The sequence below is a fragment of the Suncus etruscus genome, chromosome 4 (assembly GCF_024139225.1).
Source record: "Suncus etruscus isolate mSunEtr1 chromosome 4, mSunEtr1.pri.cur, whole genome shotgun sequence".
NCBI classification, from domain to species: domain Eukaryota; kingdom Metazoa; phylum Chordata; class Mammalia; order Eulipotyphla; family Soricidae; genus Suncus; species Suncus etruscus.
This window is the reverse complement of record NC_064851.1, coordinates 66,082,793-66,108,188: the sequence shown is the minus strand read 5'-3', so window position 1 is coordinate 66,108,188 and position 25,396 is coordinate 66,082,793. Positions and strand designations below refer to the sequence as shown.

The window sequence follows — 25,396 nt, the reverse complement described above, 5'->3', positions numbered from 1 at the left end:
TGATGTTTCTGGCCTCTCTTATCTGAAATTATTGTCAATGAAATGAAGATGATAGGATTTTAAGTTCTCAGGTAATAAAATAAGATAAAATATCAGAAGTTACTGGCTCACGTTTTTCAAATAAAATCAAAGGCAGTCATATTTATCAGAATTAGACATAAAATTAGCAGAAAGTTTAAAATGTAAAATTACAGATTTTTAAAATTATACACTGTATTTTATACCCAATTAATTTTCCTTTTTTTTCTTTTATTGGCCACGCTCAGTGACAATCAGGGGTTACTTCTGGCTCTTCGCTCAGAAATCGCTCCTGGCTCTGGGGACCACATGAAAGTGAAAGAAGAGAAAGACAAAGAAAGAGATAAAGAAGACTAATCAAGAAAACTTAGTCCATGCCAGATGGGGTATAGTTGACTCCAGAATGAAAATGCACCTAAAATATATTTTTCTGGTGCAATCCAAAAAAGTGTTTCACATCTCCCAAATTTAAAAAATGTGTGAATTTTATTTATGTATTTATTTGTTTGTTTGTTCATTTCTCAGAAATCGCACCTGGCAGGCTCAGGGGACCATATGGGATGCTGTGGATCAAACCTGGGCTAGCTGCATGAAAGGCAAATGCCCTCCCTCACTGTGCTATTGATCCGGTCCCAAATGTGTGAATTTTATTATTTTTTAATTTTTTTGGTTTTGGGGCTACACCCGGTGATGTTCCGGGGTTACTTCTGGCTATACACTCAGAAATCGCTCCTGGCTCAGGGGATCATATGCGACACCAGGGATCAAAACCAGGTCCGTTCTGGATCACCCATGTGCAAGGCAAATGCCCTACTGCTGTGCTATCGCTCAATTTCCAAATGTGTAAATTTTAAATGAAAAAGAAAAATTCTTATTTTGATCTTTGGGCAATACCCAGCAGTACTCAGGGCTTACATCTGGCTCTCTGTGCTCCAGATCATGCCGGCAGGCTTGGGGGACCGTATAGAGTGCCAGAGATCAAATCAGGGTCAGCCACATTTCAAGTTAAATACTCTACCCACTGTACTTCTGCTCCAGCAACTAAAATTTAAAAAATAAATGGACTAATTTCAAAACAGACTGATGATCATGAAATGAGTTTTATTTATGGAGTGCTTCAATATAAAAAAACACATATTAATAGTATGGATAAAATTATTATATTTAAAAACAAGTATCTAGAGAAAATAACGTGAAGCTTAGATTATTTAATTGTATGCATATAAGTACATAAATTCTAGATCTATTTTATGAACTAAATCTCACTACAAAATGCATAGAAAATAATCTCTTCCCTTCAGTTTTTTTCATATTACCCTCACTAATTGCTGTTCTATGCAATACTGTATATGCTATGTATGTTTACATTAGTACATAATTATAAATTAAAAAAGTGTTCTCTAATTAATTAATCCATATAACGTGCTCATATATTTCAGAAATACATCAATTAGGTAAGCAAATGCTGCATCTTAACAAATCTTCATGTTGAGATCCAACTTCCTTATTAAAGCTTCAACATTATCAAAAGTTATTGGATTGAATTCAATTAATGATCCTTTAAAATAAGAGACTTTGAAGTCTAACTCTTATTTTCTTTGTTCATATGTGTATACTATACTATATAACTAACCAAAGCAATACCAAACCAATAAAAATGCATGTACTCACAAACTTTCTAAAAAGTAATAGCCAAATCAAGAATATATATCATTGCATCCACAGCAGTACATTCAAATTTTTCCAACATATACATGTATATATAAAATTTGTGTCCATAAAAATGGTTCACATAAGAGCAAATCTTTTCCAACTAGTGCATAAGATAAAGTCTTTAGGACAGTATCTAAAAGTAATAGTATTTCTGTGTCTGAGTGCACAAATACTCTATCCGGTGGAAAATTACTTTTGTTTTGGTTTGCTTTTGGGTCATGCTTGGTGTTATTCCTGGCTCAGTGCTCTGGGGTTACTCTGTCTACTCTTGAAGACTGCTTGCAGTGCTAGGGATCAAAACCAGGTCCCCAGCATGAAAAACATGTACTCCAGCCAGCCCCCTGAGCGATCTCTCTAGCCTGCTGAAAAGAACATTCTTATCACAACTTATCTGTCTGAGCTGAATAAGCAAGAACCAGTATTTTTGCCCACAGTCTTATTCTGCCCTGTTGACCAGGGGCAGTTATAATTATTCTCCTATTTAAAACTTAGTTGCAGTCAACTTTGCTGAAGGGGAAAATTGAATCCTGCCTTTTGCAGGAGCCCCACTGTGAAGGCACTCTCTATCCTTGCCACTCTTGTCAACCTACTGAGATAAGCCAGGGCACTAGTCTCCCTTTAGTGTCTGAAGTGCAGTATAAATTCTACACATCTGCAAACTCAGAGAGGGAGAAAGGAAGGTACAGATCAAAGCAATATTCAGCTGACATTCTTAAATACTTACTAAAAAGTTGAGTTTGCTAAAGAAGGCTTGGGTAACTAAGCATGTGGAGCCATGGAAGCATATTTTAATAGAATGATTGACAATATGTCAATAGAAATTTCCCTTTCTATACAGTATACTCAAATATGCTCTATTTTTTGTCCATGCTGTAATAGAGAAGCTGCATTGACTGCTCTATTTTATACTATAATATTTTATATATTGCTTTATATAATGCCTTCAATACTAAGACACACTAATATGGAGCTTTAAAAAGATACCCTTTTAATAGTACAGTTATTTTGGAAAGGAAATGTGGAAAGTTTCTGTAGTAAGCATGGCTGAGAAATGCCATCTTAAATTTTTATTTGTTTTTATTTTGGGGCCACAACCTGGTAATTCTTAGGGGTGAATGCCTATATATGCACTCAGGAGTTACTCATAGAGGTGTTCAGGGGACAATATGAAGCTCTGGGATCAAATGGCGGTTGATGCAAGGCTAATACCCTACCCACTGTACTATAACTCCGGTCCCAGGAGTTGACATGTTAAACTACTTAGAAGTTATTTTTTTTTCTCTCATATAAGGAAAGGGTCAAACTGTGACATATTAAACTCAATATTGACAGAATATAGAGGAAAGTTCATATTAAGAAATAACTAAAACATTTTTGTAGTCATATTCTTTTCTTTGAGACCAATTGAAAAGTTTATGTTCAAAGAGACAACATTCCCATAAAATCTGAAAGCACCAGAAACGAGGGACATAAGATCATAGCATTTTCCTCTCCCAGAACAAAGGAAATGTTACCATTGAGGAATATTAAAAATTATAAAATTGCTCACCCGAGTGCTATAATTAAACTGTATCAACATTTTTCTTGTAAAATAAATATTTCAGAAAGGTTGTACATTAACCATTATAGCTAAGACCTATATAAGACACAAAGGCTATTTATTTCTCTATGTAATACACTTCAATAGAATCAGATCTGATGAGGCCCATACATTATCAGGAAAAAAACTGGCATATTTGAAAAAACTGTTCAACTTTGCAGATATAAAAACAACAAATACATAATCTTTTGTGTTCACTAAAATTATTGGCAGATATACAAAAATGGTAGATAGACAAATGCTCTTATTTTACCATTTAGAATACATTTTTTAAGCTCTGGTAACCACTTTATACACATTTAATATTTTATATTTTAAATATAATATCTAACATTATATATTGAAGTATATATATATATATATATATATATATATATATACACTGCAGGATATCAAATAAAGCAGCTGTTAAGCCCCAGGTTGCTTCTTTTTCATCAATAGTTAAGCATATAGGACTAGAACATTCACAATTAAAACTACCCAGTTCTGGATATTTAGGAGGACAACTAAAATACACGTTAGTTGTCATGTTATAACACAAGAGGATTTTTTTTTCAAGGTAAATTTTGTCAAGAAGAGAACATAAATGTAGGAAACAATGTGAGGTTACTCTCTTGTGATATTCTTTCTGTCTGTTAGCACTAGCCACTAGTTTAACCAGATATTTAAAAGTCAATACAAAGACAATGAGTACATGGCTGACACTGGAACTGTCATTTTTCTTCTCATGTGTCAAGTAAGTGCGTTGATGAGAGATGTCTCTTTTGCACCTCTAGAATATAGGTCATGTATGGATACAAAATGTTATAATTAAAAAGAAATCTCCAAAATTCCATTTTGTAGGAGTGGCAAACAAACTAATCACTGTGTCTAGCATCCACAGTATGAATTTTTATAACCCCATTTTCAAAAAGGCCCAGTAATTTTTTTGGTTCTATAATATGTGTTCATTAGAACACACACATGTGCATATGTATGTGAAAGTTCATGTGCAAAATTTTGCTCAGATTTTCACTTGAGACCAGTTTTTGTATAAATACAATATGTAATCTGAGTCAAAGTACATACATTCTAAACTTGTAATGCAAGAATACTGGCAGGATATATTATATATAACTACAAGCATTTAGTATACTAGTCACATAAATTTTTACCTCAGGTCTTTAAATATCTATTATAGATTGAGTTTTCTTAGATGAGAACAATGTCCTTTAGTACATATAAAAGACCTATTGTCAAATAAATCACCCAGGCGAACAATGCTGCAGGAAAAATGTAACCTATTCTTGGTCTCCTATACTTGAGTAAAATACATGAACAATTAGAAATAACACCATAAATTTGCCTTGAAAAGGTGCAATAATGCTCGCTGAGCCGAAAGGTATATTGATCTATTTAATATCAATGGAATGAGCATATCACTTCCTGCTAGACTCATGACATCTAAGTAAAATATTAATGTATGTATATTTATCTATGATGTCCTCCTAGATGTAAAAGGGACTTTTTATATTGTCAGTGAGCTATTAAGCTTACATATAGGAACAGTGCTGAGAAATGAGAGAAAATAATCTCTGTCAATTGAAGAAAACCCTGCTCTATTTCACTGGCAACAAAACTACAGTGACCTAAGTTGGGTAACACATTTGTGCATTATTTTCTTGGGATTTCACATATAAAGAATGCACTATCAGGGTGAAATCAGTTGAAATAATGAGGGCAATCAGGTTTTTTGTTGTTGTTGTTGTTGTTGTTGTTTTGGTTTAGTTTTGGTTTTTGGGTCACACCCGGCACACTCAGGGGTTACTCTTGGCTCTGTGCTCAGAAATCATTCCTAGGGGCCGGAGTGGTGGTGCTAGAAGTAAGGTGTCTGCCTTGCAAGTGCTTGCCTAGGACGGACCCCTCACCCCCGGCGTCCTATATGATCCCTCCAAGCCAGGAGCGATTGCTCAGCACATAGCCAGGAGTAACCCCGGAGTGTCAAATGGGTGTGGCCCCCTCAAAAAAAGAAATCACTCCTGACAGGCTCAGGGGACCATATGGGATGCCAAGAATTGAACCACTGTCAGTCCAGGGTGGGCTATGTGCAAGGCAAATGCCCTACTGCTGTGCTATCTCTCCGGTCTCTCAATCATGATCTTTTGCTTAACCACTAATTGGTAGATATAAATAAAGACAGAAATGTGGGAGGGGCCAGAGCATGGTCAACACAGGATGGACCCTGGATCAATCCTGGCATCCCATATGGTTTCCTGAGCCTGCCAGGGGCAATTTTTGAGCACAGAGCCAGGAATAACACCTGAGTGCTGCCAGATGTGACACAAAAACCACACACACACACACACACACACACACATACACAAAAGATAAAAATGTCATTATAAAAGGAGGATACGGTTTGATGTTTAAAAAATACCTGCTTTTGCAATTTAATGTAATCATTTATTTAGAAACACTAAGTTACTAGGATTCAATTTCTGTAATAAAATATGAGTTAGGATTATGTTTATTACAGTGGTGTGCATAGAACTAAGTGAGATACCATGTGGAAATTCTTGGTAAACTATGATATCCAGACAATATACAGAATAAATATGAAGGTTATATGCTACTTATTTTTGAATACATAAGGCTAAAACATTTAGAGTATTTTATATTTAGAGATTTTTGTAGTTGATAAGAAACTATTTCACACTGCAGAGTAATAACAAAGTGATAACATAAACATGGCATAGTCTCTTGCAAAAATTTTCACATAAACTATAATTCCAAGTCAGTAATCTAAGTTATGTAATTTCTTAAAATTCCAATTCTGGTAAGCCTGAATGAAAAATAAATAAATATAGGTCTTGGTTTTTGTCTAATACTCCTTATAGAGTTGTTTTCTTTATCTGACTTGGGCCTCCTACCAAAAATTCTTAAAGTCATGTGCACAAGCTGATTCAACTATCAATGAGGTTGATGTAATGTATATATAGGTAGACATATAAACAAAGTTATCTGGGTTGACAAGAGCAAAATAAAGGGATTGGAGCAATAGTACAGCAAGTAAGGTACTTTCCTTGTGCATGTCTAACCCAGGTTCAATCTCCAGAACCACATATGTTCTCCTGACCACGACTAGGACTGATCACTGAGCACAGAGCTCGTAGTAAGCCCTGAGCTCTGTCTGGTGTGGCCTCCAATTTTTCTTTAAGTAAAATAATGATTTTCTGAGTTGTTCACTTTTTCCCCCTTCTTTTGTTATTTGCTGAGAAAATAGTATTACGGAATCATTTTTTCAAATTTTTTAAGTTCATTTCTCAATTTCTGACCAAACATCCATAATGTGCCAAGAATTTACTTTGTAAAAAGGACTATTATAATACTCACATATATACATTTTAATTAAATATGTGTTTATTTAAACATTGAGATGTACAAAGCTATTCATAGTTAAGTTTTAGACATATAATGTTTCAGCACCTCCCTCTACCAATGTTCCCAGTGTCTCATACCTTTCCCCACAACACTTTCCCCAGCCTGCCATCTTAACAGGCACCTTTTTTTTTAATATAATTTTTATTTTGATCATAGTGGCTTACATATTTTTGACAATAGTATTTTAGGTACATATTTACATAAAATCAGGGGTGATTCCCATCACCGATTTGTCTTCCCTACACCTCCGTTTTCGTCCTACCTCCCATATCCTCCTCCCTCACCCCCGGGGCTGCTAGAGCACCTTTTAAAGTTTGATTGTTAAAGGATGGGTCTCTTGATTTCAGTGTCTCCATTGATTTGGTTAGGATACTTAGTTATGTCCTTCGTTAACATCAACAATGCACCTGAATCCCTTTGGCCCCTGTTCCCATTACACATACGGTATGTCTTTCTCCTCCTCCACTCAATTTCTTTTCTTCTCACTAAACTCTTAGGGCCATGAGTGTTCTAGACAGCTTCCATTTAAACCACTGCATTTCCTCATGAAGTTATTTATATACACATTTTTATTTGTGATTCACTTAGAAACTCTTTAAGACTCTAAGATACACTTGACCTTGAGTATCATCATATATCCATTTAAAACATATTCATGTACTATAAAGCTAGAGGAAGAAAAATCCTACAAATTTGGAACCTTCTGACTTTCAGATTTACCTTTGAGAATGATTTTTGTTACATTGTTTTGAGCTACACCCAGAGGTGTCCAGGACTTACTCTTGGCTCTGTATTAAGGGATCATTTCTACAAGGGTTTAGGGGACCATGTGAGGTGCTTGGGACTACATCTGGGTCAACCTTTTTTGAGATAAGTACTCTACCCACTGTATTATCTCTCCAGTATCTCTCATGAATGTGCTAAATATTGCTACTAGAATTATAAATGTGGTGGTTAAACATGTAAACATATCCTAGACCTAGAGCATCCTAAGAGCACCAAACCTTTGAATATTTCTTTATTAACTGATTTAGTAATAATGAACCAATAGAAGGTTCCCCTTCTGAAATTAAACCTTTAATGACCAAAATAACCTTACAGACTCAGGAAGCTGCCTCAGGTCACTGATACAGAGACAGCTTCCTCTAAAGAGGGGCACTATGATGAATTTAGATGTTTAGGAATTATTTAATTGCACATACAGCATTAATGTTAGCATTCTTCAAATGAAAAGAATTCTCAAAGGTTACTTTTAACATTAATTTACAAATAGATAAAATGACTGACATGGGGGAATCCACTTATAATGGATTATAGTTTATAGATTATAGAATATAGTTAGGACCAGATTCAACTGTGAAGGGGGTCGAACTAGAGAGCTGGGTATGGAGAAGGAAGTTCATGTTCTCTTTGAGTAAAAAAGAATATGTTTAAATGTGATACAATCCACCACCTCTACTAGGAGTATTTCAGCCTGACTATTAAATTGCATTATACTATCCTATTTTATCAGAGTATATATTACTGGGGTATGATGACTCTTAGATTTACATGTGTAATGACTATGAGTTTAGAACATGTAACATATTTTTAATCAAAGAAGATATTATGCATTTATGGGCTGGAGAGATATTGTAGGGGTTAAGGTACTTCCCTTTCATGTCTCTGGTCCTGGTTCAATCCTTGATACCACATCTAATTCCCTGAGCCCACCCCAGAATACAGAGTCAAGAGCATACTCTGAATACTACCAGGTATGTACCCCCCAAAATAATTCCTAAAACAGAAGATACTAATTGTGCAAATATCATACATTTAGGGAGAGAGTGTGAGAAAAATGGCTTTACAATAGTCTGTAAGTAAAATGGTAATCCATTTAAGTAGAAAGAAGAGCCATGTGCAGACTTTCTAGTGGCTAGGTAATCTCAGGAGACTTTTGACTGTGATGAATAAAACAATGAGAGGAAGTTAGCAGTACACTATTTCTGCCTAAGTATCAAGCACCAACATCCATATTTGTGGATTGGAAGTAGGAATTAAAATACTGCAATCTGGAGAAATCACAGATCTGCAAGATTTATTACAAGGTTGAAGTAATAATCAGCTTAAAGAGCCAGGTGAACTTTAAAAGCAGAGATAATGGGCTGAAGCAAAAAGAGAAATTGACCTAGTTAACAGGTTCAGCTCCCAAAAAATGCCAGTTCAGGCCTTCAATGAAATGTGAGGCAGCAGGGACACTGTGGAGGTCTCTTGGAGAAGTGAGCCAACATGAACACATAGTGGATATGTGTAGTGAGAGTTCTCTTTTATGCTGTTTTGGGACAATGTTCAGGACTTATTCTTGATTGTGTGCTCAGGGATCACTCCTAAAGGACTCAGGAGACCATATAGGGTGCTGTATATTCAACCTAGGTTGGCCATGTGCAAGGTCAACATTATTTACCCTCTACATTATTGCTCTGGCTCTATGGTAATCTATGCCAAGCTCACTTTTTGAGAAGTGACTTTCCAGTTAGATATAAATGATATATTAGATTGAAGAAAGGTAGAAAGCCAATCTGTTTTAGATTTAAAAAATATAATTGAAATTATGAATTATATTTCTTTTAAGAAGACACTGCAAAAGGAAATAAATCTATAAAATCAAATCACTAAATGTGCAGATATTAAAGTCAATATTCAAATTAAACCTCACACTATTATTCTAAATACCAAAACACCCACTGATTGATTTGACTGACACATTTCTCTCCTAATTATCTACTCCTCATTAATTAGACAAAACAAGACAAAACTAATCAATAATTTTACTAAGTACCCCCGAGGCCTATTTTATCAATGCTGGCTATAGAACTAAACAAAAATAATCATTAAGCATTTGTAGTTTAGTGTGATGAAGAATCTTCTGAGGCAACAAGATAGATGCATATAGTCTTTTCCTGTTTGTTTTTTTAAAATAAACATTTTAAATATCACTGTCATTTAAAATAAGTGTATTAAAATAGCAACTGGATTCAATGACTAAATTCACTTTTGAAGACTCTTCAGGTAAAAATGAATCATTGCTGAATGACTCTTTGCCATTCAAAAATGAATAGCTTTTATTAAAGGCAATAAACAAATAATCTAAAAATAGAACCTTTAAAATACCATTATAATCATTATTATTCTGCCTCTTTACCACCTATAGACTTAATTATTTTATAATTGACATGAGAGAAAAAAATGTCTAAGCCTAGGAAGAAATATGCCACTGAATGTTCATTGTGAGTAAAAAACCCTAAGGATAGACTATACAAATGAAAAAGCTAAAAGGTGATTCTAGCTTTCAAGTACCTAATATATGAGACAGCTTGAAGACAAATAAAGGTTTGCCTTTATGTTTTCTGTGCCTCTATTTTTCCTAGTAAAAGATATATATACATAAAAGAGAATAAAAATTAATGTTATGTTATAAATATTGGTGGCACTATAGTGCTTGCATTTTTTTATCCTGTGCTTAAGATGTAACAAGATTAGGTGCTGGATTTGTACATATTGAAATTTGCAACTTTTTTTTTTGAGGGGTCGCATCAGGCTCTATGCTCAGAAATCACTCCTAGCAAGCTGGGGGACCATATGGGATGCTGGGATTCAAACCACTGACCTTCTGCATGCAAGGCAAACGCCTGACTACCATACTATTTCTTTGCCCTGAAATTTGCAACTTTTAACAACCTCCTCCTTACTGCTACAGACAAGTGTCTGTCTCTATCTCCACCCTTCCCAATGTTTCCAATGAAGCAAAAGTATTTAAGATGCGGTACTTGAAAACAGGGACTCAGCAAACTGATGTGACATGTGCTAGAGAAATAGAAGGAAACTGAAACCTTCCTTTCCACACATGTGCCCATTTTGAATTTACTTTATTTTATTTGCTGGTTAGAGTAAAAAATGGTGGGAACAACCATGTGAGCTGCTATTTTAGCAAACTGGCCAGAGGATCGCCACCATTATATAAACTTACTCACTGTACAATCGAAGTAGAAACATTTGCTCTATTGGAAGGCAATGATAAGAATGAATTTTTCAAGTTTCCGTTTTTTAAGTGAAAATGAAAGAAAAATGCTCTTCGAGATGTGTTGTGCCTTTGAGCGCCATTTGAAAAAAAAAAAAAAGCAAAAAAAAAAGGCAGAGAAAGCTGCTGTGAAGGTCACCGAGTGAAAGAACTTCCTCAGGGCACAGAATAAATTAAATCCCAAGGAAAAAATAAAATGTGATTTCCAGAGTGTGAGGCACAAACTCCAAATGACAATGATTGACAGCCAAACTATATCCGAGCAATATCCAAGACTGCACGTTCTCATTTACCTCAGTGTAGCCAGCAAGCGCCCATTAAACATCCGTCTGATGCCCAAATTAACCTTCTTGGCAAACTGAAAGAGGCACAAACTATCATAATCAACCTTTCATTATCACAGCAGCCTCTAGTTAAAGGGTCAGAATAATTGTGCCATCAGAGCCTTGATTGTTTTCAATCAACAGACGGCTGGAGTGACAGCTCGGTGATGGAGGGGTCTGATGAAACCGCACCAGGCCTAATCAGAGCAGATGAAAGGAAGGCATGATTGGTGCAAATGAACAGTCGTGCCTCTCCTTTTCATTTTCAATCTGAAATTACTCTTAAATTTGTGGGTTTTTATCCCCCTCCCTTATGAGCACCACTGAAAGAATGTTTGACTTATTATGAGTTCTGACAGTGCAGAGTTATAAAACACAGGTAGGGTTATCAGCTGAGACTTTAAGTGGGTATTCAGCATAATTCTAACAAATTCACTCTTGAAAAGCACAAAATGACTAAAAAAGCTTCCGATGACCTACCCTATCAGTTCTGTTTGATTAACAGACCCATTGATTCTGCTGGCATTCAACATGATGAGAAGATCATTTAGAAGATCATAAAGCAGAGGGCAAAAATACCATGTAAATGTTTTCTCTGAATTCCTCTGCTTTGTTTACTGCAGTCATGCCTCCTCTGACTTAAATCCTTACTGTTTTCAAAGAACAGCACAGTTAATGCTCAATATAGCTTATCTACAGAGCAGGCCAGGACCAGATAGGGGCTATTTTTAGTGAGGAACATAAAGCTAAACTGAGAATCAGCAGGGAAGGAAAGAGACTGGAACCAACTAAGTCTCTGTTGGCATAACAAAATATGTGGGAGAAGGAATGAAAAGTTCTGTTATAACCAGGGTAAATGTGAAAAAGGGGAGATTTGGAGAAAACTGGAATAATATAAAGGTTTTTTTTTTCAGAGAGCAGCTGTTGTTGAGCTACAGAGATGAGTTATAGCTACTTAGAAAATTAGTTATTAAAGGAATATACAGTGGGAGTGGCAAAAAGAAGCTTTGAACTTATATTTTTCTTTTCTCCTTTTTCTTTCTTTTTGGTCACACCTGGCGATGCTCAGGGGTTGCTCCTGGCTCTGCACTCAGAAATCTCTCCTGGCAGGCTCAGAGGACCATATGGGATGACAGAAATCGAATCACCATTGGTTCTGGGTTGGCCTCGTGCAAGGCAAACGCCCTACCACTGTGCTATCTATCCGGAACCCCCCACCCCCATTTTCTTCTTTAATCTCAAGATCAACGAGGCAATCACAAGACTATTATGATTCTAGTCAGGACTGCAAAACAAATTCCTGAGCTGTGAAGATGAGTGTGCATCTAATCCATGCATGTGTGTCTACCTGCAATTGTGCAGTATGCATGAATTCCACATCTTTGTGAAAGAGTCAGAAGATGAGGCAGATGCTATCACAGGATTAGTGGTAGTTTTTTAACCTTTCTACTCCAAGAATTTATTTTATGAAAGTAGGCATTTTACTAGAATGTGTGTGGAATTGTAGGGAAGGATTTACTTTGAATTAGGCAAAAAGAATTAGCTTTTAAAAGCTCTGATTTTTTCATGTAATATTTAGCAATGGTTATTCCTAGATACTGAGACTTCATGTTATTCGGTTATTCTTTATCAGTGGTTCACTCAGGTGTACAACACTCCCATACTTTTTTGTTTGTTTATTTGTTTCTTGGGCCACTTCCAGAGGCACTCAGGGAGTTACTCCTGGCTCTGTGCTCAGAAATAGCGCCTGCCAAGGATGAAACCCATATCCGTCCTGTGTTGGCCGTGTGCAAGGCAAATGCCCTGCAGCTGTGCTATCACTTTGGCCACCCAAAACTTCCATTCTTGTACCTACATGTAAGTTTTTGTCAAGCAGGATATGGCTGCATCTTTCTATGATTTTATGTACCATTTCAAAGTTTTCTTTTGTTTTTTGTTTTTGGGTCACACCCAGCAGTGCTCAGGGGCTACTCCTGGCTCTACACTTAGAAACCGCTCCTGGCAGGATTGGGGGAGCATATGGGATACTGGGATTCGAACCACCGTCCTTCTGCATGCAAGTCAACTGCCTTACCTCCATGCTATCTCTCCAGCCCTTTTCATTTGTTTTTTAAGAAGCCAATTCTAAAGGAACACATTACACCAAAAGATCAAAGCCATGCTTGTTCCCAATCCATTTCTGCCCTCCAGTTTTCTCAAGTGCCCATAATCTTCTATTTTCCTTATTTCTTGTATGTATATAGGCCATTCCCAGAAAGCTTCATGCTGACACTCCTTCAACTCCTGAGCAATTTTTTTGAGGGGGTTGGGTCACAACCGCCAGTGCTCAGGATTAACTCCTGGCTCTGCGCTAGAAGTCCTTCCTAAAATGTATCATATAAGCTTAGTTAAACTTGTTAATCTTATTGCAATATGGGATGCCAGGATTCGAACCACCATCTGTCTGGTTCAACTGCGTGTAAGGCAAATGTCCTACCGATGTTCTATCTCTCCAGCTCTTAGAGCAATTAGTTTCTCACATCATAAGATAAGAACTTTATAAATAATGACTTTATGATACCAGAAGAATTTGTACTTCAATGAAATAGAAGTGCCTTCAGGACAATGTCAGTTTTAAAATGGGATTTCCCAAGGGGCTGGAGCTGCAATACAGCCAATAGGTCTTTGCCTTACATGCAGCAAACCTGGATTCAATCCCCAGCACCCTATGTGATTTCCTGAGCACCATTAGAAGTTCAGAGCCAGGAATAAGTCCTGACCACTGCTGGGTATGGCCCTAAAACATAACAAAAAACAAACAAATAAACAAAATAACTCATGGAGAATGATGACATAAAGCAAATCAGCCTAGTCAAGTGCCTTTCTAACTTCCTGAATCCAAGAGGTGCGGAATTCTAACACACTACCCAGCCCCTCAAATAGTTTGCAAGAGCAAAAATGATTCTTCAGAAAACTGAAACATTTGATAAATTGGCCTCTTTGTTTACGTTATTATTGATATTTTATGTTAGCCTTCACTTCAAAGAATATATAGCCCCAGCAGAGAACAGAATAAGAAATGGCTTATAGTCCTCAGAAGATTCAATGTCATTCTCACAGCCCGAGAGAAAGATGCTTAAAGTGTATTTTCCTCTTAAGTCAGTGTCGACATTTCTGGATGAAGAGATTTAGTTATACTTTCAGTTGTGAGTAATTTCCCATTGTGATCGACTGACTTCTAGTCAATTTAGTATAATTAATGCCAAATTACATTGTAATTCACATGGAATTACAAATTAAAAGCTATATTAAGGGCAAATGAATTAATCAAAATTAATGATATTATGCTCACTTGTTTTAAAGTGTTAATAAGCTAGATCCTCCTAAAACATTTAAACTTCAGTGCTCTATCCATCACTCCTGCGAAGACTGGTTTTCTTGTGTGGCCAGAGGACTATAAGAATAAGTATATAATATTGGTGAATAAGAATTCTCCAATATTCACCAATAAGAATATATACAAAGAAGATATGAGCATTCATTTTGTGAACTGATTAAACTCAGCAGGACTCCTTTAATCTTCTATTCTTGAAACCTAAGCAATATTTGTGCTACTCAGCAAAACTGATTTATAGTATCCTATGGAGAAAGAAAACTATGAAAAATGTCTGATATTCAGAGTGAGGAGGCTATGCAAGGCTCAGTTGAAGAACATCTGCCTTATATGTGTGAATCTCTGATGTCAATCCCAGGCACAACAACAAACCAAAATTTTAGAGATATTTGTCTCATCAAGGATGTTTTATCCTGAGAATTTTCCTTCATAATATTGTCAATAGAATATAAAAATCTGTTTTAAGTCTCATGACAGCCATCCAATATGCCATGCCAAGAAATTATAAACTCAGCATAGAAAACATATTTATTATTCTGCATTGTATACCAACAAAAGTTATTAGTCATCTCTGTCTATTATTGCTATTCATGATTACTATCTTTGAATGTCCACTTTCTTCCTTCTCCAGATATGTAGAACTGAAGTGCTCTTTACTTTTGCTTAAAGCAAAAGTTCTGGAGGCAGTGATGACAGAAATATAAGGATTAGAGTATTCAAGAGAAATAATCAGTCTAGAGTGATATTACAGCAGGCAGATCATTGGCTTTGCACAATCAGGGATTGATCCCTGGCACCACATAAGTACTTTGAGTGATCTCTGAGTGAGCCATAAGTGATCCCTGCTCTCACAGCCAAGGGTATGCCCTGTGCACTTCTGGGTGTAGTCCCCAAAATCTAAATGAAAGCCAGGAGCTGGAACGATAGTACAGTGGTAGGGTGTTTGCCTTACATGCGGCTGCCCAGGACAAACCTGGGTTCGATCCCTGGCATTCCATATGGTCCCCTGAGCCAGCAGCAATTTCTGAGTGCATAGTCAGGAATAGCTCCTAAGCATTACCAGGTGTGGCCCCAAAACAGAAAACAAACAAACAAAATAACAACAACAAAAACTCCAAAACAAAACAAAACAAAACAAAACAAAACAAAAAAAGAAAGCCAACAAAGAAAAGAAAGAAAAGTTCATAGTCAGATATCTCATTCAAATGTAATTCTAGAATCTTTGGTCATTCTGCAACAAATTTTATATCGTCTACCTGAGGATGCCCAGTATAGATAAGACCTCCTGATATTTAGATATCAGATCTACTGGTCACTCAACTGGCCTGACAAAGATTCCTAGGATTATACAAGTTTCATCTATTGGGAAGAAACATTAATAAAATGAAAAAATCAAAATATTTTCTTTCTTTCTTTCTTTCTCTTATACTCCATATCTAGAACATCACCAGAATATCAATTGGGTTATATAGAGTTTTAAAATTCTTATACACTGAATAATAATATGATTTTCATTTTCATTTGCCCTATTCAATAGCAAAGAAGAAACTGTAGACTGTATAAACAAAGATCTTGTGGCTTAAGCAGCAGTAAGAGGCCATGATCCTCCAACTTCCTTTCACAGTGATTTTAATTTCCCTTTTCCTCCTGATTTTAACATTACCACCATATATCCCAGAGGATAAAAGACATCTGCTTACCTTTGCCAAGATTATCTATTTACTCTTCAACAAACCATCTACAGTGTGAACTTTCTGTGTTCTGATGCAAAAAAAAAAATGCTTTGTAACACTTTCTTACATTATATTTGGCGATCATTTGTGCAATTGCTCACAAATTGTAACTACTCACAATATTTAACTACTGCTACACAGTCATTAAACATTAAAATGGGTAATTTATTGGGAAATGTATATTTTATGTTTACACATTAGTGAATAATATATACACTATGTATAGAAGATATAACCAATACTTTGAGACTTTATTCCTTAGAGATATGGTGAATAAAATATACTATAGTTCAAGAAAATACAGAGAGACATATATTGAAACTTCAAATGTAAAGTGAGTCACTCACTTAACCTCTGTTAACTTGTTTCCTTACTTTCCTTATCAATCTTAACAAAGCTGATGAGAGACTTCAACAAAATCATGTGTGTAAAAATGTATTAAAATATAAACCTCTCCATGATTGTAAAGAATTGTTATAGTTATTATTATTGATAAACTTTTGTGCCCAGCCTCCAGGTATCTATCTCATATATAGCTTATAGTTGGATTTTATTTTTAAATCCTTGATAACTCTGGTAGGAAGAATATTACTGCAGGCCACCAATGCATAAGTAATATTTCCCCAGTCATTTTCTTCTTCTCACACCACTACCAACAAAAATAGCAGTGTGAAAACAAGGTGAATCTCAAAGAAAACATAAGCATGTCATATTGCATAAATCACCTTGTTCTGTTCTGTTCATTTAAAAAATAAAAGAAAACAAAAACCATTCATGGAAACAATATTGAATGAATACAAGTTAGTTTTCTGTACTTTCTAATAATCATTTCCCCTCACAGCTATTTGACAATGCACAGCTCTTGTGCTAAGGATTAGCTGGAGGAAAGTCCCTGTGAAATGAATGTGTCACGTGTGTGGCAAAGGCACACAGTCCAGACAAACAATACCAAGGCCACTAGTTAAGCTCCTTGGGGACAAATCCTCAGAGAAGAATCAGCTGCATGTGGATCAGGACTAAACAGTCTGGCAACATTAAACACCAAGCCCTGAATGGCAGTGGGCCATCTGGGGCCCACACAGGACAAAACATCCTCTGGGTTCTTCAGTACTTTTGATGCACAGGCATCACGTTGTCCTAACATATAGGAAGAAAGAATTGAGGAGTTTTCTCTCACATTTGTATTACAACACTGTACGAAGCTGGGAGGTAGCACCAGAAATTTTATAAAGCAAACTGCAAATAGAACACATTTTATTAACTTTAAGAATAGAGTGTACGGGGCCGGCGAGATGGCACTAGAGGTAAGGTGTCTGCCTTGCAAGCGCTAGCCAAGGAAAGGACCACAGTTTGATCCCCCAGCGTCCCATAAGGTCCCCCCAAGCCAGGGGCAATTTCTGAGTGCGCAGCCAGGAATAACCCCTGAGCATCAAACAGGTGTGGCCCGAAAAACCAAAAAAAAAAAAAGAATAGAGTGTACATTGTCATAGTGGTCCTATCTCTACACTAACTGCAGTGCTCTACTATTTGTGGCAAAGCTTCCTACCATAGACTGGTCATCCTGGCCTTTCTCTCTATTTAATCTCTGCATATTATTACTATACTATCTTTTATTTTCTTTTATACCATAAATGAGTGACATCAGTCTATTTTCTATCCCTTTCCTCAGACTTATTTCATTCAGTAAAATACTCTCCATATCCATCCATGTATAAGTAAATTTCATGACTTCATCTTTCCTAACAGCTGCATAGTATTTCATTGTTTCATAGAATACCATAGTTTCTTTAGCTATTCATCTATTCTCAGGCACTTGAGTTGTTCCCAGATTCTTTTTTGTTCTATTTTGTTTTGTTTTGGGTTGTTTTGGGGCCAAACCCAGTGGTGCTCATAAGTTACTCCTGGCTCTGTGCTCAGAAATCACTCCTGCGGTACCATAAGGGATGCTGGGATTTGAATCACTGTTGGTCCTGGGTCGGCCGCTTGCAAGGCAAACGCCCTACCACTGTGCTATCTCTCTGGCCCCTGTTCCCAGATTCTTGCTATTGTAAATTATGCTTCAATGAACCTAGAAGTGTAGATGGCATTTTGCATTGTGCTTTTGCATTTAAGGTATATTCCTAGGACTGGTATTGTTGGATCACATGGAAGTTCAATTCCCTCTTTTTTTTTTTTTTTTTTTAGAAATATCTATATTTTCCAAAGGCTGGACAAGTCAGCATTCACACCAGCAGTGAGAGCTCCTTTCTGCCCACATCTGCACCAGTACTGGTTGTTCTTGCTCTTTAGAAGGGACCACTATGACAATGACAATTGGAACTGCTCAGTTGGGACAATAACAGTGTTGGATGGAGATGAAGTAATATGTACGATATCCCTTCATTAACAATAATGCAAACTTCAGTGTTTAAACAGGAAAAAGGGAAGAAAGAGAGAGGGAGAGAGAGAGAACACAAAATGCTTACCCCAGAGGCAGGCAAAGGGAAGGTTAAGAAGGAAACCAGAGACTTTGGTGGTGGAAAATGTTCATGTGTGAAGGTATACATTTTAAGACTTAAACTCAGTCATGAACAACTTTGTAATCATGGTGTCTAAATACAAAACAGAATAGAAGGTACAATTTAAAAGAAATACCATAAAGATGCATAAAAAGAAGAAAAATGACAGATACATGTCAGAAACTGAATTGAGGAAGAGTGGAAATAGCATAGAAGATAACAACCTTAGTTAGAGTTGAAAGTTCTTACGCCATAAGATTTTATTCAATTTCTTGCCACCATGGTCCAATTACTCAGGAAACTTTTTGGTCAAATGGTCACCTACAAAATGATATCTTTGAGGAAGAAAGAGGCGGCTTCCTGATATGCTCAGAGATTCTTAGCCAACCACCTGCAAAGTTCAAAGCTAGGGTCCAGTGTTAAGATTCAAGTGTTAGCTACCTGTGGTATGTACCAGAGTCACCGTGTTTTAAACAGTTAATGGCATATGTCAGTCCTCATTAGAAAAAAAAATCAGACATGGTAGAAAATAGTAGCAAGCCAGATACTCTGTCAGGTATTTTCTGTAAGATCTCTGAAGCAAGATCATGTTAATTATTCCTACTGTTAACTACCCAGAACCTTCCACAAAGCAGGTATCTATAATACATGTTAGGATATAACCAGAAGAGCAGGATTTCAGAATCACTAGATGAAATGAATAAAGAGCATACAATGTGCACAGAAATAAAATTAACAACATGACAGACATGGAAGCAAACAGAGGTGACTGTCATCTCCTTGGGTCTGTGGGCACAAAACAGAGAAAAAAAATACTTAAACCTTTCTCAGCATCTTTAAAAGTTAAAGATAACCTTTATAACTCTTCCAGATGTTATTGAGCTCCATTATTCATTTAAAAACTATAGAGACAAAGTAGAAAGAGAACAATATTTAAAAGAGTCTGATTTTTATGCCAGTCTTCCCACTTGTAACACAGGAAAATTAAGAAATACTAACTATGTGAACATCATATAAACAGTTCAGTAACATACAACTATGGAAAATGATAGATACTATTGTTTTAAGTGCTAGCTTCTCCCAAACCATAGGTACACTTGTATCATTTTATCAAAAACAAAACTTGTAATACATCTAGATTTTCCAACTGTAAATGTATAGAAGTTTTTATCTGGCATCACCTTCTGAAACTCCTTTTGAGGAAATGATTAAATTAAATTATAATGTGGGTGGTTTTCTGGTGCAGAAAAAAAGATCAGGAGGGGCTTGTTAAGAAACTAATTCATCTGAGGTTGATGACTGTGCTAAACATTATGTAACTTATGTCTCTAGAAATGGAAAGTGAGTGTTATGAGCACCATGATGTATAGAAGCAAATTTAGAACAAAAAGAAAACAGAGACTTTAAAAGGCTGAACTCAATTTTTATGCATTTTGCTAGAAACATATTTAACCTACTCTATGAATGATAGGATATCTTGTTACCCATTCTTGTTACCTATATCTTGTTACCCATTTTAATATAAAATTGCATTATTATTTTTATTTATTTATAGAGTGCAAGAGAAGAACATGGCAGAGTTCACTGAAAACATAGCCAGCTCAGCCTTTGCCTCTGGGGTTGTATAATCCAAGACAAATATAAGTAGGATTGTTCCTTGACCCCAAAACAAATGACATGGTATCCCTTTGCCACATCAAACTGGGAAAAGAATAGAAAAAAGAAAACTTCATGCTAAGGTTTGATTTTGTTTAACATCAAATCAGTATTCTTCATTGGAGTAGTGCAAAGTCATGCTTGAGGATATAAGAAAGAATTGCCCTCAACCCAAGATGGAAAAGGAAAAAGAGGCAGTGGAGCTAGTGCAAGGGATGAGAGCACATGTTTGGCATATAGGAGGCCCGGTTGCCATCCCAACACTACTGAGTTTCCCTCAGTACCACTGGATGTGCCACACGATCTCATCCCCAAAACCTAAAGGAAGAAAATCATAGACATTTAGAGTCTCCATATAAAATTATAAAACCTATTTACTCAAATGAATTAACAAATTAATACTTAAAGGAAAATTAAACTTCACTCAGAGACAAGACTGAATTATCTCTAGACCAAGGGTCTCAAACTCAATTTACCTGGGGGCCGCAGGAGGCAAAGTCGGGGTGATCCTTGAGTGCAAAATCAGTAGTAAGCCTTGAACATGAGGTATGATCCAAACAACCAAAACAAAACAAAACAAAACAAAAAAAGATTCCTCTAGGGCAGGGCCACAAAATGTTGTACGGAGGGCTGTTTCGGGCCACAGGCCGCGAGTCTAGACTAATAATTAAATTTTAAATAAATAAAAAGTTTAAAAAACTTTTTTAAAAAACTTTTTTTTGATGTTTCGGTCACACCCAATAGTGCTCAGGGGTTACTCCTATCTGAGCGTAGGCTCAAAAATCACTCCTGGCAGGCTCAGGGGACCATAAGGGATGCTGGGATTTGAATCACCTTTCTTCTGCATGAAGGCAAACGCCCTACCTTCACACTATCTCTCTTGCCCAAGAAACATTTTTTAATAAACAGCTTTTAAAAAACATAGGATGATTTCACTTGTCTGTTACATATTGAATGACTAGATGAGAAAATATAATGTAGTAGAGGGGATGCCTAGATCATCTTTAATCCCAGAGTTTAGGGAGGAGGACTGAGAACAAAAGAAATGAAGACAGGAAGGAAGAAGAAAATAAAGGGAAATAATGGGGGAACAGAGGTCACGTTTTCCATTATATTGGTGATATGGGAGAGTGGTATTATTATACATAGACTCAGTAACATTGAAGACATGAGATCTAAATTGCAAATACTAAAATTTGTAAGGTGCTCTTCAAGGAGTCAGGTTTGGGGATGATGGTGTATGGGATCCCTAGACATAGCGATGACACTGTGGTGAGATTGCTGGTGAAATTCAACTGTCAATACATTTATAAATTATGATTTTTTAAATAAAAACTTAAAAAATTAAAAGTAAATTAAAAAGATTTTTACCCCCAGGAAATAATTTCTGACTGGGTGCTTAGCACATAGCAGATAATCAAAAATATGCATTTTAGGTTAAACTATTTGTTTTGAAATATTCTTCTTGTATCACTATTTCAGAGCTAGAATAAAAATGATTTAGGAGAATAAAAGACCCTCCTCCTACTTGGGTTGAGGATTTGGAAAGCGATATAAAGCTAGAAAATCTGCCTGGGGGCCCGGAGAGATAGCACAGTGGTGTTTGCCTTGCAAGCAGCCCATCTAGGACCAAAGGTGGTTGGTTCGAATCCCGGTGTCCCATATGGTCCCCCGTGCCTGCCAGGAGCTATTTCTGAGCAGATAGCCAGGAGTAACCCCTGAGCACCGCTGGGTGTGTCCCAAAAACAAAACAAAACAAAATCTGCCTGGGACTTCAGTAATTTTAGATGCTTACTAGGCTCTGGATAAACACAATGGTGTAGTGTGTTATTGGCTATACTACAAAATACAAGAATTTACATTATATTCAGGTTTTTTTTTATTAACTATACTCCCATGGAAAGTAATCTTCTATTCATTTTGATGAAAGAAACTCCAAAGTAAAAACAAAACAAAACAACAACAAAAACAGGATGTATTAGACTGTGTAGAACACAGATTATCCCATATGCAATCCTATCAAAATGAATGCAAGCTCTGTTTGTGGGAGTAGTATGGAATTGTTTCATTATTTTACTCTAAATTTATAGCAGAACCTCCTTCACTAGTCTGAAGCCCTATGTTGAATTTAACTGTAGAAATTTAACAGGGCCCCTCTGAAACAAAGTCTTATGTTAGAGCTAAAGCCCCAAACAAAATAAAACTGGTGGAGGTTTGTCAGGTCACGGATGCGAGTGACCTCATGCCTGTGTTTCCTTTTCTACTGATTTGCTCATTTTTAGTCTACTCTTCTTTGATCCCAATAACCAATTTCTGTTATCTTGAACCTGAGAAATTGATGGCCTTAAAACATAAGGCCAAATTGTTGAACTGAATTGAAATTTAAAAAAAGCCATACTTTTTAAGAGGACTTCTATCTTCTAATTTATCTATAGCATATGTGCACTGCAAACTTCTTTGTTGAGAATGATGTCAAGGCATAGAGCAAGGCTAGGGAAGAGAGAGGAAAATGACAAGAAAGACAGAAGAAAAGACTTCATATAAAATTTTAAAAGGCCAGATGGTGAACAAAAAGAGCAAATTCAAGACAGAACAAGGAGGACTTCTTAAGTTTCCATATCCGTAGACTAATAAGGTTTACAGCACCTGTTATAAGAAAAGGACCTGATAAGGGACCTGAGAGGGGAGGGGAGTGTGAATAATGAAAGTTTATAATGGGGGTCAGAGAAAAAGTATAGGGGATAAGGTATTTAGTCTTGCACGTGGCTGACTCAAGTTTGATCCTCAGCATCACATATGCTATGCCAAACACTGTCAGGGGTAATCAATAACATAGGATCAAGGGATAAGCTTTGTTCACTGTTTGATGTGCTCATACTCCCAAAAAGAGTTTGTTTAGTGAGGATTATTTTAAGTTATTTTCCATTCAATCCTTTTTTTTTTCAGGGAATGCCCAGCTGTGTTCAATATTTACCCCTGTTCAATATTTATCCCTGGTCTGGGATCACTTTTGGCATGGCTCAGGGTACCATATAGGGGGCCAACATTCAAACCCAGGTTAACCACATTCAAGGTAATTGTCCTTCCCGCTGTTCTATCTCACCAATCCCAAGATTAAAGATCTTTATGACATACAGCCAGAGTCAAACTGTATGAAGTCTGATGAATAATGAAAATAAGATCTTTCCCAAAGAAAGCACAAGTCCATTCTACATTATCTGGGAGTAGAATAATCACATGTGAAAACATGGAATAGTGGACAGGACATGTCTGTGTACTGGGTTCAGTGGGTTCTCAGGTAAGTTGTTGGTTGCAAACATTACTCCAATAACACTAACCTTCCATTCGCTTTTCTATTACCTGAACGACTTTGTGCCAATTTTCTTTCTCCTCCCCAACACCACTTGCTTCACTGTTCTTCTTTAAGATATGGGAAGAGGATTTGTCAAAGTCAATGAGCACTTTATTACAGTGAGAACGTTCCGTAATGAGCAATTCAGCAATTTAATGAGATTCTGTAGATCTGTCTCCAACCTGTCCATCAAGTTTCACTTCTATAAAGCACCCTGACACTAATCCTCTGGCATACCCAATCTTCACCCTGGGCAGAATATTAGATTCTTCCATGGTATATTGCATTACTAGTATAACCTCAGCAAAAATGATGAACTTAACTATACTTGAGGCAATATAGCTGGTCTGATTTGATTTTTCTTGATGGGGTTGAGGATGAGGGAATTACTTATTTACTAAGATAAAACAAAAACAGTTTCATTTTGCTGCTGAATGCCTAAATTGATCATATTTATGTGAGCCTTTTAATTCTTTCTTGAGGACCTGGTATAAAAAAATATTGCCTGAAGCAGAAAGAATATATCTACATTACAATGTAGTAACAATTTTAATCATCACCATTAAAAATATCTACATTACAAAAGCAGTAACCTTTAGAGATTATGGTAACTCTTAAATGTACAATGCGGAATAGAGAAACACTCAGACATTTGTACACTGCCATGTCAATCTCAGGCAGGTTGACACAGTGCCACACAGAGCGAGAACACAAGGCTGGATAGTTTAGATCTTTTAATTCTGGTAGAAATAACTAACTGCAGCATGCATCTCAAGTTATTTGTCTTTCCTCTCAGGAACTCATGACAAATTTTGCCTTTTCCCACTTGAAGTGACCAGAAAATTAGAATAATTTGTTTACAGAAGAGAATTAGTAATAATTAAAATTTATATAAAAAAACTCATCCTCACCGATACATTTGACCTCTTCCTGAACAAACATCAGAAATACCTGTGAAGGAGCATTTATGATTTTTTTTGTTAGCCTCCTTAAAGTTTCTTTGTAAAAATAATATGGTATTCGCACACTGGGATTTGAGTACTGCTTTGTGACTCTGGTTAAGGAACTGGAGTCTTAATGCTATTTATCTGAAAAATGGAATGGCAGCAGTCATCCTTCAGGCCTATGTGACAAGTCAGTTAATCTACTAAAAGCCTGGCTTAGACTTCCTCAATTCACTGCAGCTTTTATAATTTGTTTTTGTTTTTTGGGCCACACTGGTGATGCTCAGGGGTTATTCCTGGCTATGCACTCAGAAATTGCTTCTGGCTTGGGGGACCTTATGGGACGCCGGGGATCGAACCAAGGTCCGTCCTGGGTCAACCGTGTACAAGGCAAATGCCCCACCGCTGCGCTATGGCTCCGGCCCCAGCCTTTTTTTTTGGGGGGGGGGGCTACACCCGGGGCTGCTCAGGGGTTACTCCTGGCTGTCTGCTCAGAAGTAGCTCCTGGCAGGCACGGGGGACCATATGGGACACCGGGATTCGAACCAACCACCTTTGGTCCTGGGTCGGCTGCTTGCAAGGCAAACACCCCTGTGCTATCTCTCCTGGTCCCCGGCCCCAGCTTTTATAATTCTTATTGGTGGAAGCAACACTGAAGAGGATGTTCACACACACACACACACACACACACACACACACACACACACAC

At 36.7% G+C, this 25,396-nt stretch overlaps 1 protein-coding gene across 2 annotated transcripts in view; it reads right to left on the bottom strand.

Annotated features, from left to right (window-relative positions):
• KLHL32 (kelch like family member 32) overlaps nt 1–25,396 on the bottom strand; it is a 232,792-nt gene that overhangs the window by 31,769 nt on the left and 175,627 nt on the right. The gene's annotated exons all lie outside the window — the stretch shown is intronic.